Source organism: Pelodiscus sinensis, chromosome 17, assembly GCF_049634645.1.
Source record: "Pelodiscus sinensis isolate JC-2024 chromosome 17, ASM4963464v1, whole genome shotgun sequence".
Taxonomy (NCBI): Eukaryota; Metazoa; Chordata; order Testudines; family Trionychidae; genus Pelodiscus; species Pelodiscus sinensis.
In genome coordinates, this window is record NC_134727.1 from 40855883 (window position 1) to 40874882 (window position 19000).

Genomic DNA, 19000 nt, shown 5'->3' on the forward strand with positions numbered 1-19000 from the left:
ATCCGGGGCCGGGTCTCGGCCCGCTGCTGAGCTGTGCCCTGTTTGGAGGAAGGAGGCTGCCGGGTCCCGTTTCCCACGCAGTCCTTGCACAGGCGGATTCCTGCAGCACCCAGGCAAGAGTCGCCCACGGGCCGCTCTGATGGGCTGGCCACGTGCCCGGGGCCTCGCACACGCTTGCCTACGCAGGTTTTCTACGCCCCGCGGCGGCCCGGGGCAAGGTCTCGTGGCGGGCGGGGGAAGTGCAGCAGAGACGTCCGTAAGAACGGCTTGGTGAAGTGCAGCATTGACGCTGACGGCTGGGAGAGGCAGGGGAGGGGTCGGGTAACAGGAACGCCACCAAGAACGGTGCCCGACAGCTCGAGATCAAGCGTCGCCTCCACGAAGACGATCAGGGGGCCCGGCGGAAGGAGGTGCCGGGCCTGCATCGGTGCTGATGGAGAGAGACCTCACCTGGGCCACGGCCGGAGGGTGTTCCTGGCCAGAACCGGCCCCAGTTCCCACCCTTGCACTCCTGGGTCATCGGCATCCCAGGGGAAATCTCACTCGACTGGAGAGATGGGGGCGAATGCACGTGGCAGCTGTTTAGTGAAGGGCTAGAATAACTGGCAATTTCTTTCAACTGTACTTCAACGACGCAGAAAGAAACTGAGTCACGTCTTTGACTGGGGAAGTGCAGAGACAGTAGAAAAGAATCACAGAACTGGGAGGGCCCAGGGGCTTCGAGTCCAGTCCCCTGCCCTCACGGCAGGACCGAGCACCAGCTAGCCCATCCCTGACAGGTGTCTGTCCAACCTGCTCGTCCATATCTCCGGCGATGGAGATTCCACAACCTCCCTGGGCAATTTATTCCAGTGTTTAACCACCCGACAGGCAGGAAGTTTTTCCGAATGTCCAACCTCAACCTCCCTGGCTGCAGTTTAAGCCCGTTGCTTCTCGCCCTGAACTCAGATGTCAGGGAGAACAATTTGTCTCCCTCCTCCTGGTGACCCCCTTTCAGATACCTGAAACCCGCGCTCATGTCCCCTCTCAGCTTCTCCATCGCCGTGGGGCGGGAGAGGTGGTGAGCGGAAGTGAGAGCTGTAGCCCTGAGAGGTAGAAGTGCGGAACCGGGGAACGTGCCTGTCCATCTGGCTCACTCTGTTGGCGGAAATCACCTTCATTAGCGCCCTGCTGCCGGACAGCTCGCCGCCTTGCCTAGCACTAGCGAGGAGATGGAGCGGAGGAAGCTGCACCTTCTGCTCGCGCACTTGCACCGCAGCTCAGCACGTCTGCGTCTCCTGACAAACGCCACCGACACGCAAAGCGTTTCCTGCTGAACTGGACACGGGCCACCCTGGCCACGGGCAGACTCTGACCCACAGCCCATGGTCGCGGCGCTTGAGCCTGGGGGCAGGAATCAGAACCCGAGGCAGATGTCAGGGAAACATCGCTCTCTCCCAGACATGGGCAGTCTGGCAAAGGCGGAGCTGGAGGGGTCTGGGACACGCAATGTTGCCTAATTGGATGGCTCAGATGACAGGATTCCCCGTCACGGGTCCTCTGACAGACTGCCGCTTCGCCAGAGAGACTGAGCTTCCCGCTGACACGTAGCCGGAGTCCATGTTTTCAAGCGTGGCCGTGAGCTTTTAACCGTGCCGGTTACATCCGCGGAAAGCTCCTCCAACAAACTGAAATGGATAAAAACGTACCTGCGGGCCACGATGGACCGAGCACGTTTAACCCGCCTGGCGGTCATTTCCACTGAGCACGAGCTGGCATGATCCAAGCCCTTCGCACAAGTCTCGGATCCACGGGCTGGCATAAAAGCAAGAGATTTTGGAATGTGGCTCTGTGATGGACCAGGCCGGGTCTGGGCACAGCTGAGGGCGTCCGCTCAGGGCAAATTGCTCAAACTCGGGGCTCCTTACAGCCCCTGACTGGAGATCTTCTCAAACAGGCCACAGAACAGTCCCACCGAGCGCGTCAGCTGCCAGTCTGGCCAGCCAGAAGCCTCACGAGCAAAACCCCTCAGACGCCCCAGTTCTATCTGTGCCCCAAACAGCCCCAGGCCTAACACAGGTGAGGGGTGTTAGAACCCAATCTCACCTACCCTGAACGGGTTCTTCCGGTCCCAAGAAACCAGCCACAGATCCCAGGTCAATTTACCCTCTGGATCTTACCCACAAACCACACTGGGCCAATCCTTTAGCATCTAACATCTAAAGGTTTATTACTACAAGAAAGAAAAGCCTGAGAGTGAGGTTGTTAAAGTACCATACATTGCATGCATCGAATCTCCCAGTTCTCAGTGCAGGCTCGCAGCAGGGATGTTATCACTGCCAGGGCTTGACAAATAATGTAATCTACTGGCCTGTGGTGAGTAGATTGTGTCGGGGAAATCTCACTCCCCTGGGATACAGAGTCCCCAGAAGGGTCCGAGGCGGGAGGTCAAAGCAGTGAGGCAGGAGAGGTCTAAAAGGAAACGTTTATCATTCATGCATGCAGGCTGCCAGCTACCAGAGTGAGAGCAGCAGCCCTGAGAGACAGTTTCAGGGACCCTTTCTACAGTATGTTCAGACAGTTTAGTTGCTGATTGTTTTCTTTAACATATCAAACTCTCAGCAGAAGTACTCGGAGAGGTTTCTGTTCACACCAGGTGTGCTAGAAGTCAGGTTTACAGCACAAAGGCACATGAGAACCTGAATGAGGAGTCTACAAGACAAACTGCGGCAAGATAAGAGTTTACATGACAAACAGTGACAGACTAGAACAAAAACCAGGACTCTGTAGCACTTTAAAGACTCACAAGATGCCCACGAAAGCTCATCACCTAATAAACCATCTTGTGAGTCTTTAAAGTGCTACATTGTCCTGCATTTTGTTTCAGCTACCCCAGACTAACACGGCTGCATCTCTATCACTAGTGACAGACTCGGAGTCTCCATGAAGTTGAGCTAGGAGGCATTGGAAGGGTCTTGGTTAGAGTTTAGTTCATTTCTCTCTGTTACAGGGAGAGGGGCCTGGAAAACTTTTAACCCTTCCAGCCGTTTTCTTTTAGAGAGTTTTGATTTCCTGCACAGTCCCCCTTAGACACAACTGGAGTTATTTGATTTTTCTCCCACAATTGCAACCCGGAAGAGCTGGGTTTGGGCCATCTGTGCATGCGCATCTGGGACGCGGAGCAAAACTGAAGGCCCCCAATGGAGGATGCCACATGGCACTTATATACCTCCGTAGTCTCTTCCAAGCTGGAGAGTCACATGGTCAGCGGCCAGGTGTGTCTTTGGCATTTAGCGATCCATTGTCCCCGGAGCCGTGCCCATTAGCAGGTCCATTGGCTGAGCATCCCTCGCCCAGTGCTCAGCCACAGACAGCGAAGTTTCCAGTCTCCACACAGAGTCCGTGTTTCTAACTCCACACACAGACACTGTACAATTACATGAATAGCATCTACAGACTCAGTAGAAGGTAAGTTTTTGTTTGACACCTCACATGCCCCCCTTTCTATACACTTTTAGGGCAACCCCCTCCCCCCCGCCATGGGTGCAGCAGTGATCTTGGCTGCTCCCCTTAAAATCCAGTAACGTGACAGCTCTATAATGCAGGCCTCAACTAAGCCCCATGTGGAATGACTGGCGGATTATTTCACGTGCTATTACGCAATGCGGGGGATCCCTCTCAAATGCAAATGGCAGGACATTTGATTTCGTTAATAACTTGGGAAGTGCCGATTTTTCACTTTCGTAGCATCCCTGGCTTTGTCACCCTTTAAATGAAATACCAGACACAACTCGAACCAGGCAAATGGGTTTAATGGCTCTTTGGCACACAGAGAAGATGGGTCCAATAATTAACACTGGCTAGGTGGTAACGCCCAAGAGGGGAGCCGTGACAGGGGCCTGAAGTCGTATCTTGCATGCCCCAGAACAGCCACTTGCACTCCCGATCTGAACTAATACATTTCCAGGCTGGGGCGTAAGTTTCCTCGCATGTTTGCCATGGGCTGAAGCCAGCCTAGGTCTGTGTATTTGAACCCCTGAGCCTCGTTTAACGGGCCAGTGCTGTGCAGGGGGGTGTAGGATGAAAATTTCTGAGGCAGGCTATGATATTCTGCGAAGAACATCTATTCCAAATTGGAGTGGGACTAGCGCACACACACACAGTACTTAATAGCTCCCCCCCCCCCGCCTCACACCTAGCCCTGGGTGTGACAGGACATGACACATTCAGCAGTGCTAGGACACTAAAGTACTCCTAACGAGTCTGCTTTAATCCCCAGATGGACCACATCCTGCAGATGCCTTCTTGAAGCTGATGTCTGCTTTGTTTAAATGGAAACACCATGTAACTTGATATTATTACTCTTATCAGCACCTACCCAGGGGTCCAGGGTCTTACTCCCCCCCCCCCATCACTTTGATCTGCCCATTGAGCACCCTATATAATTAGTTGTAACCCCGTGTGTGGCAGTGTGCACCGAGCCATAGCTAGTGACATGACACTCCACTCAGCGCTGTGTGCAATAAACTTCTGCTTGCTCCACATATGACGTCCCGGTTCTATTCCAGGGGTAACAACTCCTCTAGCTGTCTGGGCTCCCTCGGTTCATTGAATGAACCCGGCACCGTCCCCGGCGAGCGGCCGTTTGGGAATTCGGGGGAGTGTTTGAGTGGCTGGGGCGAATAGCTGTACACCCCAGGGCCCCCCCACTGTGCAGACAAGGTTCTCCGGGCCCACGTTTCATTGGCCGAAGGAGCATCCGAAATGCATCTCCTCAGCCCCGCCTGGCTCAGCTCAGTTTCCCTTGCCACCCCCGTGCCGCTCGGATTGCTGGGAGGTTTTCTAGCCGAGCCCGTGGCGTGTGGCCATCGACTAAGCCGACACTCTGTGGACAACGAGCGTCCGCCAGGTCCCGTTTCCAACCGGCCACGGCTGCCGGCTCCAGCTGCACGTCGCTCTGTTTACGGCAGGCGTGAGACCGGGTCAGGCCGGCGCCTGCCAGGAGCCAGCGAGACCCCGCTGGAGACATTCCGCATTCCCGGGCGCGTCTCGGCCCCGCTTAGCAGAGCGTGAGCTGCGAGGAGCAGAAGGAAGGGGGCCCGGCGTGTGAGGAGAGGAAGCCTTAGGAGGGATCAATGGGCACGTGGCGCCGGGGGAATTTTCACGAGCAAATAGCTCACTTTACCCTGCCAGCCGGTTGTTCCTGCATTGCAAACCTGAAAGAAGGTGGATGGCCCAGGAGAGGTAACCAGCGGTGTCCCCAGGGTCAGGCCGGGCCCGTCCTGTGTGACAGATTCAGAAACGGCTTGGGAGAGGGATAAGCAGGGAGGGGGCCCCCTTCCAGGTGATGCACAGCTGCCCCAGAGAGCTACGTCCACAGCACACCGCAGAGAGCCACCAGAGGGTCTCCCGAAGCTGGGTGACTGGCAGGCCCACCGACGGGGCGGGGCAGAGGGGGCAGTTCCCCGGGATTTAAAAGGGCCCAGGGTCCTGGCCTCTGCCCTTACGGCAGCTGGAGCCGCCGGCCCTTTAAATGGCCATCGGAGCACCACGCAGCCTGGCAGGTGGGCTGGGCACAGCGCGGGGCCCAGGCAGCCGAAGGCCGGGCCGGCCTGCTCCTGTCTCGCGCTGGCTGAGCGCTGTCATTCAGTGGCACTCCCCTGCTCCCCGCGGGCGTGGGCAGCAGGATCCGGCCTTCCGCCGACAGCTCCCCAGGGAAAGTCGGCCACGTGCCCTAGGCCAGAAGGGTCCCCGCTCGGCGCGGCTGTGTCCCGTTTGCACACGGCGCTGTCGGCGGGCGAGTTCCCGCAGCCTGGGAGGACGCTGGTCTCCTATCACAATGGAGAGACCCGCGCTCCAGCGGGCACAGTGCCCTGTCCCGTTGCACCAGGGTGCTCCCTCCGCAGGAATCCCTGCCGCCCACGGCCTCTCCTTAGCCGTCTCCCAGCCAGGTACTCCTAAGCGTTGGCAACGCGGCACACCAGGCCAGCCGGAGCACAGGGACATAAATTGTCCTACCGCCTCGGCATTATCTCAAGCAGAGTTACCTAGAATTTTCCGAGAATTTTGCAAGGCTCCTTACTCCGACTGTTCTTCAGCATCCCTCCTGACGCCAAGCTGCTGGGCTTGGCAGAGCGCTCCAAAGAGAGCTCCTTCCTATTTTTGTCAAACCAGCAAGCATCGCCTCTAAATTAGGAGCTTCTCTTTCAAGCCTCTTCACTCTGAGCCGCTGTGTTTCCTCCAGATTAAGAGCTGAGTCCCAAATAGACGAGTAGCCGCTCCAAATTAAGAGCCACCTCTTGCTTAGCAAATTCTCGAGCTGCAATAATTAAGGGATCCGGGAGAATTTGCAGCCCAAGGATTCTGGACGGGCTCCAGGTACTGGAAGACGGGGAGCAGAGGAGGGCAATGTAATCAGCACATGGTTAGGGAAAATAGATGCTGTCAAATGAACCAGATAGATATTTCCTGAGATTCCCCTCCAGGTGGTGGTGGTAGTGTAATGCGTTTAGACTGCCGTAACATGTGTGACTTGAGCCACGTGAAATGTTGATGTACAACGGAGAGTGATATCAATGAACCTGTGCTGTGTGCAGTGTCGGTATAGCCCTGTCGGGGCCAGGACGGCAGAGGGACGAGGCGAGTGAGGTAAATCCCTTCCTTGTGGGCGAGACAGCCGAGCGCTGGCGTGACCCGGAGCTGACCTGGAGAACAGCTCGTGTGGCTTGCAGCCTCGGCTCTCTCGCCAACAGAAGCTGCCCCAGCAAACGCCACCCTCTCCCCTCTTACTGTGCATCAGTGTAATTGCTCGCAGGCTAAGTGAATTGGAAAGTGGCGGATAGGTCTCAAGATGTAACCACAGGCAGAGAAGCAGCCTCGTGTGCGTGTTTCCGGTGGGGTCCTGCGGGTTCTTGGCCCTGCGCCGGGGAAGAGTTTTCTCTCTGACCGGGAAGAGCTCATGAAATCATCGCTCCTCAAGGGTGTGGATGGAACTCGGGGGAACGGAAAGTGATGCAGAGGGGAGGTCGCCAGTTCCGGTCACGGCCATGGGGGGATGGAATAGGCCGTCCTGGGCCCCGCGCCCCAAAGGGGCCCCACTCTGGCCTGCTCCATTTGTGCTGCTCCCCAGACCGCCGGCTCCTCGCCCCCTTCTGCCCCATCCCCCGCCCCCTCTGCCTGCCCGGCTGGGGGCTCCGCTTTGTCCTCCTCACCCCGCCTGCCAGTGCGGGCGCAGAGAGGAGCCCTCAGCCGCTGCCGCGCTCGGTTTGGGGCTCCCGGCCCGCTGCTCTGCGGAAGCGGCAGGCTGGGTAAGCTGGAGGCTGCCCCCCGGCGTGCCCCTGCAAGGCCTAATGCCTGGGGGCGCCCTGCCTGGCCCACGCCGGTCCTGCAGACACGAGCTTGCGGGTTCCCCCGCCAGGCGCCATGAGTGTCTCTCCCGAGTGTACTGAAAACAGCCTGTTGTCGGCCAGGCTTCAGGAAGTGTTCACCAGAATCCCCGTGCAAAACTGGTTGTGCACCAACGCCCAGTGCCCGCCCTGCGTGTGCACCTCCTGTACACTTGCACACGCGCACACGCACACGCACACGCAATTCCCTCATCTCGTTAACAAGCCAAGGAGCCATTTTCCACCACAGTGGTTCTCATTTATGCTCACTTGTTTGTAAGGTGCTGCCGGGTCACAATGGTTCCTCAGTGCCCCAGGAATGGCGGGGTGTTGGTTAATGACGTGTGCCGGGGTGGGGGGCGACGCACCCCCCTTTCCAACGAGCTATTTTCACCAGGGTGTCTCTCCAGTTTCTCACACACTGTCGGGAAGTCAGCTGAAGAAATGGCCTCCTGCTTTTCTCTGCACAATCCAGCCCTCTGGGTGCCTGTGTGTCTGTCCACAGGCGTGTGTCCAGGCCTTTCCACCTGGGCTACCTGGCCTTGTGGCTGTCTCTCCTGGATTAATCCCGCGGCCCTCAGAGCAGCCCGGCCCCGACACTGCTCAGTGGATCTTTAATGCTCCCCCCAAGCCCCACCTCCATGAGAAGCAAAGTGGAAAATCTTCTCTAACTGGGAAAGCGGGGGCAGGTCTGATCACGGAGCCGGCTCCCCCGGGAGCAGGCCTTAGCCTAGACAGCGTGCAGCTGTCTCAGGCCATGTGGTCCTACTCTCCCCTGGCCAGCACTGCTCCAAGGCAGGGGATGCCCTGGGAGTTTCCAGGCGCGGGTTGTGCAGGTTGGTGGTGTGCCGCAACCCCGCACTGCACCCCGCCAGCGCCGCCGACCCCGTCCGTGGGCAGCGGGTGAAGCTGCTGCTTGGGGAGGCGAGCGCCCCAGCCCACCTCTTCTGCCTGGGGCCCTGCCCACACCGCCCCTCTGCTCCGCCCCCACGCTGCCCGCTGCCTCCTCTTCCCTCCCTCTCCCTGCTCACCCCTTCCAGCCAAATCCCTGGACCCGGATGAAGCAAATGACTTTTGAAATGCACCCTGCCCTGCATTGTCTTCCCAAAGCAAAGGGAGTGCGGTTCCCTGACCTGCCAGGTGGCGAACACTGGACCTGCACTAGGTACCCATGGAAAGGCGCTGACCTTGGGCACGAGACCTGTCGGTCGCAGGGTGTTCGATAGACCCGCTCGTCTGTCAGAGCTCCGTGCACAAAAACTCTGTCGTAAGGGCACGCCGGCTGTCCTGCTGAACACAACACCCCATGGCAGGGCGCGCAGGGGCAGCTCTTCTCTGGCTCACATTATCTTCCTCCATGTTTCCAAGCTGATTTTCTATTGAAAATGTCCGTGTCAGCCTCCGTACAGTAACCATTCCAATTACCACACACTGAACCCGCTGGAGCAAAGACGTGTCATTTAAAATAATCGGCCCTAGAGGTGTAGCAGAATAATGTTCACTGCTTTCCGGAAAAGGGGGTGCGTATTCATTTGCTGTCGTCTCCGTACAATGGACGTGGTTATGAAACGTCACCAACTTTAACAAATACGTATCCAAAGATCTTCGGCATGGCAAAGGGCTTTGTATCTGCCTGAGCTACAGGTTTTGCTGGAGGGCTCTTTTAAAACTAGTTAATCAAATTGTCAGAAGTAAAGAAAGGGAAGCGATCTGGAGGAGAAGGGGCGTTGTCCCTGTGACGGCGCGTCGGGGCCCCCTTTCCTGCACCCCCGTAGCAGCAAGAACGGACTCCGCCAGCCGGTAGAACGGGGGGTTATTGCTGCTCCAGGACACAGCCCAGCACAGACGGGACGTGGCTACAGGAGTCAGGGCCAGGATGCCTCAGCCCCCTTGCCATGGGCCCCTGGATTCCAGCCCAAGACTGGCCCTTCCCCCAACCCCAGTTCCTTTGTCCAGCCTCTTCCCTTAACTTGTGGAACTGGTTTTAGCCACCGCCCTGGGGCGGCAGGGCGCCCCCTGCTGGGCCGTGCTACAGACAGCTGCCGGCGGGGTCCCCCACAGCCCACGCATAGCGACCAGCAAGGAACGTCCAGCACACCATAGTCCCTTACAGGCTCTTGTCACATTACCGAATTGGAGGGAAGCAGCCAGATCGCTGCTGCACCCCTAGGTGGGGGTGTTGGCCCCAGAAATTGGTATAAAAGGGAGCCATGTGGGGTATTGAATGGGAGCTTGTTGTTCGCTGATCTTATGTACGCTATTTATGTGAGTGTATAATGTCTGTGTGTGTAGGTAGGAATCTGTAATCTGTGTGGAAGCTGAATATTTCTCTGAATGTGGTTAAGCATGGCTATGGACAGGCTGATTAGCCAGGCCCTGTAGGACAATGGCACTTGATGGGCTATGGACACACCCAAAGAATGGGGGCTGTCACCTGAGAGCAGCCAGCAGGAAACACAGAGATTGGCCTCTGACCAGGTGACCTGCTGCATACAAGAAGAGGCCAGGAAGGAGGTATAAAGAGGCCATGTGGTCGATGCCATTTTGTTCTCAGCTCAGCACTTCGTCCCAGAGGCAGCACTGCAGGGATTGAAGAGCCCGGAAGACCTGTGAACCCATCCTGATCTCAGGATGTGCAATAAGAACTTTTAAACCAGCAGCTGCAACATCTCTGCTAGAGCCTGCATCGAGAACTGGGAGATTCGGTGCATGTAACGTACTGTACTTTAACAACCTTACTCTCAGGCTTTTCTTTCTTGTGTTAATAAACCTTTAGATATAGATTCTAAAGGATTGGCCCAGCGTGATTTGTGGGTAAGATCCAGAGGGTAAATTGACCTGGGATCTGTGGCTGGTTTCTTGGAACCGGACAGGACTTGTTCGGGGTAGGTGGGATTGGGTGCTAGGACTCCCCCCCCCCCCCCCCCCCCACCTGTGTATAGGCCCGGGGCCATCTGGGGCACGGATATTGCTGGGGTGTCGGAGGGGTTTTGCTGGTGAGGCTTCAGGCAGGCAGCTGAAGCGCTCTGTGGGACTGGTTTGTGGCCTGTTTGGAGAAGTCACCAGTCTGGGGGCTGTAAGGAGCCCCGGATTTGAGCAATTCGCCCTGAGCGGACGCCCTCAGCTGTGCCCAGACACGGCCCGGTCCGTCACAGCTCTCTTACAGGGTAGAGGGTGCAGGGAGAGGATCGGATTTACGGGATGGACAGAGAAGAGGGGACTTTGGCAGCCACCTTTTTGCACTATAGTAATTCAGACTAAAAAGGGTCTTTAAACAAGGGTGGTCTTTGGAAGGGCTGATTTAAAATGAGCCGGCATTGGAAGGCTAACGAGGGCTGCCCAGCTTGCGCATCCAGCTGTCTGTGCATGGAGTTTGTAGAGACGTCAGCACCGCAGGAATGAAACATTTCATAGTAAACGTTAAAGTCAAACCCTGCAGCTTAGCATGGTCTGAGTCACTGTTACCGTAACGCACAACTGGTTAGTGGGAAATTCAGAAGTATATACTCCTGGGGGTGGGCAAATGCCTGTTAAATGGCTTCCTTACCACTTGAACGGCCTTTTACAATAGAAATCTTCTGCTAATAGGCTGGGCACGCTGGAAGGCTTTTTACTAGATGGAAGACGCATCAGGCAGCAGCCAGTGGTGGGAGCCTGCGGTCGTGGCAGGTCAGAGATAGGAAGAGCCGAGAGGGTGGGCACTGAGACCCAGGGAAGGCAGTGTCTTCCCATGCCTCTTCTACCCACCACCCCGTCCCTGTCCCGGGATGGCGGGCGGGAGACAGGACTCCAGGTCTGGCTCACCGGCCTGGAGCTAATGACCTGGGAATCCGGCCTCCTGTTCCTGCCCACGATCGCAGCCATCCATGCACTGAGCCAGAGACATATCAGGCCGCTACTGGGCAAGGCCCCCAGCTGCTTGTCATCCCCCCTCCCTGCCCCAGGCTCCAGCAACAAGCACCACAGCCTGGCAGGGGGTGACGTTGGGCATGAGGGGTCTGGGGTTACCCACATGAGACAGGGAAGGGAACAGGCATCCGTGACTCACTGTCCTTATAAAGCCAGCCTGAGCCAGGCCATGAAGTGAGGCTATCGGGAGAGTTCCTGTCTAGCTGAATATCACATGAGTTAGTTGGATCCAGGTGGAGATGCTGGCCAGGCCTTGGGTTTGCAGCAATGTTTCCTCTCCTCTTTTCCATCCATGTGCAGAATATTTTTTTCTAGGTGCACCGAGGTCTGTGTGAATGTGCACCACCTGGAGAAACACAACCCTAGCTGGGGGCATTCTGCTGGGCGGCATTGGAATTTCTCCTGAGTGGCCGCCCAAGCATCCAGCTTCCTGGGAACGCTGGCTTGCAACACTCGATAATGAAGTGCGAATGCGACAGTCGTCTACAGAGCCCGAGCTGTCTCGGCACGGTTCCTGTGAGCGCTTTCGCTGGCTTTGCCCGCCCAGCCTGGCTGGCCAGCGTGAGCGGTGCTGGGAGGAAATGCTAGACCCCCTCCAGCCTAGCCAATAACTCGCAGACACCGCGGGGTGGTCCCCTCCGTGGCTGTATCGATTGCCCGCCCCGGCTTAGAGGCCTGCAGCGGCATGCTGCAAGTTCCCACCCTTCCTCTTCCGCATCTCATTACAGCAACAAACGGGCTCGCCTTGGGGCTGGCATCACAGCAGCTGGGCTCCGTGCGCACGCCAGCCTGAGCGCCGGGAAGTCACCTGCGGAGCGACTGTCCAGCAACAGGCGCTGCCTGGGAACACCCGGCATCGCCAACCACCGCCGGGGACGTCATTGCCGTTGACGTGCCGACGGGCAGAGCTCCCCGGGGGCTGTGACTGCTCAGCGTGCCCGTCCGCCCGCTCCCTGGGACAGCGCGTCCAGGTCGGCCACCCGCCACCGGCAGGCCCGGCCAGCCTGAAGGGAGGGTCCCTCGAAACGCCCCGGAGGATGCTCATCGCTACGTGAACACGGCCCCGGCCTTGGGGTCCCGGCGGGCGCGGGAGCCTGCGTGTGGCACCGGCAGGCGGAGCAGCATGGGCTGTGGAGACAAGCCTCCGCCCTAGCAGGGGTCAGGGAAATTCAGCCCTGGGGCAATTCGGAGCCGCCGCTGGCTCCAAGCTACCCCTGCTGTGAGCAAGGCTGGCAGCCACAGCTGAAAAGGGGGGTCACCCGCTGAAGACCAGCTGGGCCCCATCCCTGCACAGCAGACAGCAAGGGGGGGGGAGCCTCCTCCGCCTTCATTGTCCAGCGGAGCAGCTTTTGGCCGGGGGAGCAACCGCAAGCAGGAACCCAGGGGCTATTCAGGCCCCGACCGCGCTCCTTCTCTGCAGTGAGCGGGTAGGAGCCTGTAGCCAATCTAGACTGTGTCTATCCGAGAGAAAGACAACTCACTGCCATGCCCGCTCAGCTCCGGTACCGCACCCCGCGGGGCAAGTCACTCGAGGGACGCGTGGGGCAGAAGTTTAGTCTAGAGTCGTACGTTGTTCGAACTCTCCGCGGAGCCCCGGGCTCGCTCGCCAACGTGTGTGCGCACGGTGGAGTGAAACAGGCACGTTGGTATTTCAGGCCTAATTAGCCACCCCCTTTTGCAGGAGTCCCAGTGCCCCACTCGCTATGGCCCAGGTCTCTTCAAGCAGCTACACGCAAGGGCTCCGCGATCCGGCTGTGGATGGGTTCTGCTAGTTTAGCTCCCCTCGGTTTGTATCTACAGTGGGGCTAGGTTTGCCGTGTGCCTTACTTTGCATTTCTCAACACTGAGAAATAGTATCCTTCCTGCCTGATCTATCCACTGACTTCCATCTACTCGGGTTTAGCAGCCTTTCTCCGGATACTTTATGCATAGAGGCAGCAGGATGGGCCACAGAGCATCTTTCTCCCCCCTCCCCCCCATTCCCTCTATTTATTTCGAGTTTCCTTATCCTCTAATCCTAACTCCGGTCATCTGAAGCAGTGGGCGGTGCCCACGAGAGCTCACGATCCCACCTACATGCTTTGTGAGTCTATAAAGTGCTACCAGACCATTTGCTTGCTGGTTTTTTTCTGTAACAGACTAACTGGGCTACGCCCTGAAGCTCCTCCACATTGAATTCCAGCTGCCGTTGCGTTGCCCAGTCACCAGCTTGGAGAAAGGCCTTTGTAGCGCCACGCCGCCAGCTTTGCACTGGCCCATCTTGGATACGTGTTGCATCATCCACCGACTGGGCCACCGCACTGGGGTCCCGCTTTTCCAGATCGTTTGTGAATTGCTGGACAGCCCTGGGCCCAGTACAGACCCCTGGGGATGCTAGTCACCTCTCCCCATTCCGCCAGCTGTTCCTACCCTTTCATGGAACGATAGAACCCTACAACGGGAAGGGACCTCGAGAGGGCACCAAGGGTCCCTGCCCTCACGGCAGAACCAAGCCCTAGACCACCTGTGATGGGGCGTCGGCCCCGCTCTGGCCCTTTAAGGGTTAAACCCAGCCCTGGGGGCGGGCTGAGAAAGTGGAGCCGCAGCTGGGGCAGATACAGCCAATTAGGCTCCGGCTGGGGCTGTATAAATAAGGGCTCTGGGGGGAAGGGAACAGACACGCTGGCTGGGGAGCAGGAGGGACCTGGCTGCCACAGGGGCTGGAGGCGGGGCAGCTCTGACCACTGAGAGTCCTAAGGGACACAGCCCGGGCAGCAGACGGTGGCGGGTCCCCACGCCCTTGCCGATGCCGAGTGGCCGTGGCAGACGCAGGTTGCCTGAGGCAGAGGTTAGATGATGGCTGGCGTAGGTCACTGCGGCCATGTCCACACTGGTGGGTTCTTGCACCAGAACCCGCGGAGCGTCCCCAGGGCCCGCCTGCTCCTGCACAAGACGGTTCACAGCACGGCGTGGGAAGACAGGGCTTCTTGCGCAAGGGCTACGCTCGTTTCTAACACGTGTGAGCCCTCTTGCACGAGAGCTCTTGTGCAAGAGGGCAGTGTGGACGGGCAGCAGGAGTTTCTTGCACAAGAAAGCCCTATGACTAAAATGGCCATCGGAGCTTTCCTGCGCAAGGGAGCGTCCACACTGCCATGGATGCTCTTGCACAAAAGCACATGGCCGTGTGGACGTGTTCTTGCGCCAGAGCCCGCCAGTGTAGACACAGCCTGAGGCAAGGTCGGTGTAGAGGAAGGGGGGGTTCTTGGGAGGGGCAGACCCCAGAGTACAGGGGCACTGACCTTAGGCAGTACTAGGAGCAAAGAGCACTGTGGCCCGGCACAGACAATGGGCTGAACCGGCAGGAGACCTGCACCAGGGGTTGAGACACCGGCCAGCAGAGGCGCTCTGGGGCAGGGGGCTGATGGCCCGAATGACCAGCAGGAGATACCGGGGGTGAGCGCTCAGCCTGTGACGCCGTCCCTGGCAGGTGTCTGCCCAACCTCTCATAACATCCCCCGTGATGGAGATTCCACAACCCCCCTGGGCAATTTGTTCCAGTGTTTCACCACCCGGACACGTAAGGGACTTTTCCTAACGTCCAACCAAAACCTCCCTTGCTGCAATTTAAGCCCCTTGCTTCTCATCCTATCCTCCGAGAGGAGTATTATTTTCTCCCTCCTCCTTGCAACACCCTTTTAGGCACTTGAACGCTGCTAGCATGTCCCCTCTGTCGTCTCTTTTCTAAACTACACAAGCCCAGTTCTTTCAGCCTCTCCCCTAGCTCACATTCTTTAGGCCTTTAGTCATTCTCGTTGCTCTTCTCTGGACCCTCTCCAATCTCTCCACGTCTTTCTTGAACTGTGGTGCCCAGAACCAGAGGCCTAATCAGCGCAGAGCGAAGTGAGAGAGAGAATGACTCCTCGTGTGTTGCTCACAACGCTCCTGTTAGCACATTCCAGAATCGTGTTGGCTTTTCTTGCAAGTGTCACACTGTTGACTCATATTTAGTTTGTGGTTTACTGTGACCCTAGGTTCCTTTCTGCAGTCACTTCCCATTCTGTGTGTGTGAAATGGATTGTTCCTTCCTCAGTCGAACACTTTGCATTTGTCCTTATTAACTTCATCCTATTTACTTCAGACCATTTCTCCAGTGTGTCCAGATCCTCCAATGCACTTTGCACCCCTCCCAGCTTGGTATCGTCTGCAAACATTATAAGCGTCCTCTTTATGCCACCATCTAAATCCTTGATGAAGATATTGAACAGAACCGGTTCCAAAACAGACCCCTACAGAATCCCACTTGTTCTGCCCTTCCAGCATGACTGTGAACCACTGATAACTATCCTCTGAGAACAGTTATCCAGCCACCTTATAGTCGCCCCATCTAGGTTGTATCTGCCTAGTTTATCGTTAGGAAGGTCGTGCGAGACTGTAGCACATGCCCTACTAAAGTCTAGGTATACCACATCCACCACTTCCCCCTTATCCTAGCAAAAGAAGCTATCCAGTTGCTTTGGCATGATTTGTTCTTGACAAATCCATGCTGGCTGTTCCCTATCACCATATTATCTTCCAGATGTTTGCAGCTGGATTCCTTAAGTACTTGCTCCACTATCTTCCCTTGACACAGAAACCAGAGCCCTCCTGCTGACACCATCTTTGCAACCAGGACTTTGTCCCCAGGATGCAGCTGGCTCTGCCTGGGCCCCGCCCTTTGACAGGAAGGACTGAAGAGAACCCCGCCTGTGCCCCAAACTCCTTCGCCTGCACTCCCAGAGCCCTGGAGTCACGCGTGATCCGCTCAGTGGCGCACCTCACAGAATCCTTGGTGCCCACGTGGGTGAGTAGCGTGGGGTAGTAGTCAGAGGGCCGGCTGATCCTCGACAGTGCCCCTGTAACATCTCGGATGCGGGCCCCCGGCAGGCAGCATCTCCCGAGATGCCACGTCAGGGTGACAGATGGGCACCTCCGTCCCTCTCAGAGGAGATCTCCGACCGCCACTACCCTACGTTTCCTCCTTGCAGTGTGGCTGCAGCCCCGGGGGTACGAGGCGTCTCTTCCTCCCTCGTGGGGGTGCTTCCTACGATGGGAAGCGACTGTCTAGGAAGGAGCATGGCGGAAAGGGATCTAGGGGTCATAGTGGACCACAAGTTGAATATGAGTCAACAGTGGGATGCTGTTGCAAAAAAAACAAATATGATTCTAGGTTGTATCAACAGGTGTGTTGTAAGCAAAACTCGTGAAGTCATTCTGCCGCTCTACTCTGCACTAGTTAGGCCTCAGCTGGAGTACTGTGTCCAGTTCTGGGCGCCACATTTCAAGAAAGATGTGGAGAAATTGGAAAGCGTACAGAGAAGAGCGACAAGAATGATTAAAGGTTTAGAGAACATGACCTATGAAGCCAGGCTTCAGGAACTGGGCTTGTTTAGTTTGGAAAAAAGAAGATTAAGGGGGGACATGATAGCGGTTTTCAAATATCTAAAAGGGTGTCACAAGGAGGAAGGAGAAAATTTGTTCCTCTTGGTTTCTGAGGACAGGACAAGGAGTAATGGGCTTAAAGTGCAGCAGGGGAGGTTGAGATTGGACATTAGGAAAAAATTCCTAACTGTCAGGGTAGTCAAATATTGGAATAAATTGCCAAGGGAGGTGGTGGAATCTCCATCTCTGGAGATATTTAAGAACAGGTTAGATAGACATCTGTCAGGGATGGTGTAGACGGAGCTTGATCCTGCCTTGAGGGTGGGGGGCTGGATTCGATGACCTCTCGAGGTCCCTTCCAGTCCTATGATTCTATGATTCTATGATTCTATTCCTCGTCTCTCGTATTCAGGACAGTGCAACGGTTCTCCAGCACCACAGGGGGAGGGCTGGGAGCAGGGGGGAGCACGGCCTGCTGCCAGAAGGGACCAGCTGCCAGTGTCCCCCCGGAGACGGAGCCATCTCCTCCTCCCCCAGTGGTGTCGGCAGCCTTGTCACTGGACAGCTTCCTCTGCCTCCGTGGATCCTCTCCAGGAATTCCTCATGGGCTCGGATGCTCCTCAGCCTTGCCAGCTCCCCTGTCGCTCTCCCACCCGCTGCCTGAGACTCCAGCCGCAGGTACCTTGCACACCGGAGGGCCCCCCAAGCCTGGATTTCTGGGAGTCAGTCTCTGCAACACCACACCCAGGATCTGGGTGGAGGCCTCCCATCTCCCCAGATCCGATGCCCTGTCGTGTGCCTGCACTGCCTGGCCACGCGCTCAGGACCAGCTGACGAGCCTTCGCTCACGTTAGTGCCAAGTCTTTTGTTACCGGAACGCCCCGCCGCCGTTTATAAAGGGGATCCCTGCCCCAAAGGCTGGGCTGCAGTGAGAGCTGGGCCAGGCTGAGTGACCTGGTTCAAAATTCAGGGGAGAGCTCGAGCCAGCGCCCCCGTCCCCAAAGGGTGCCCTAGCTTGTCCCAGCCACATTTCAGAAGTTCAGCTGCATCCAGAGCTGTTACTGGAGGGGGGGTCCATGTGCTGGTTCCAAGAAAGGCAGCTTCTCGGGCCCATGTGGGGGGGGTCCCTGGGTGGGACGTGGCTCTGCCGACACACGGCACTTCGCTGGCCCTGGAACGCTTTGCCCGTAGCAGAGGCTGAAGTGACAAAACCCGAGCACGTGGCGGGAGCGCATTGATTCTCATCCACAGCCGCGGACACCTTCGGCCTCTGCAAACGCCGCCTTTCTGGGCACGTGTGCTGCTGGCAGGACTCCAGCGTCGTTTCTTCCGCACATCCACTGTCCTGGCCCCCGGCCTTCTGCAAGGGCCTGTCCGTTCCCCGCATGTCTCCCTTCTACGGGCCACCTCTCCGCCACTCACCCCGTGCTAGGGCCTCCTGCGAGGGCCAGCCTGCTTCCCGGAGCCCCGCGCCACAGCATCTCCAGCCCTGACGGCCCGGCCCCTCGCTTGTGCCAGTCTGGGATGAGAGGAGATTTTGCAACGTCACTGTGGCCCGGGGAGTGGATCCTGCCCCTGTTCTAACTCCCAGCTCGGGCCCAGCTCCTGGTCGCTCTGCGCCTCCCCCGCTCCCAACATGCAAAGTCCTGAATCCAGGGCATGTGGCAGAGATGGGTCCTGGGGCCTTAAACCAGGCCAAGACGTGGCCCACTGGGGCTCTGCCGTGGCCTGTGGCGTAGGGCCCTAGCGGAGGGGAGGCGTGGTCCCAGGGCGCCGCGCTCAGCCCAGACGTGACTTAGAGCAGCCCCGAGGCCTCTAACACGCTGGGGCCGTGACTGGGGGGCACAACGCCGACCGCCCCCTTGGCTGGGCACCTCCCTCTGGTTCCTGAGCTGAGCGCGGGGGGAGGGGCGCTGGCACCGTGCTCTGGGGTGCGAGGGACTCTGGCCGGTACGCGCCGGGCCGGCAGCCGCGGGATCCTGCAGCGTGTCCCTTCCCCGGGGGCACTTCCTGCTGGGGGCTCGGCTACTTGTCCAGGGACCCCGGACGGGTCAGGCCAAGGGGGATTCCACCCAAATCGCCCCTCCCCACCATGGGCCAGCCCCCCGAGGGGAGCCGCTCCCGCTCCCAGCAGTAGCAGGCTAGTATCCACGGGGGAAAGGGGGACAGGGCCACGCCCCACGAGCCCAGCCCCGGGGAGGAGCGGCTCCCGCTCCCAGCAGTAGCAGGCTAGTATCCACGGGGGAAAGGGGGACAGGGCCACGCCCCACGAGCCCAGCCCCCAGCCCTGGGGAGGAGCGGCTCCCGCTCCCAGCAGTAGCAGGCTAGTA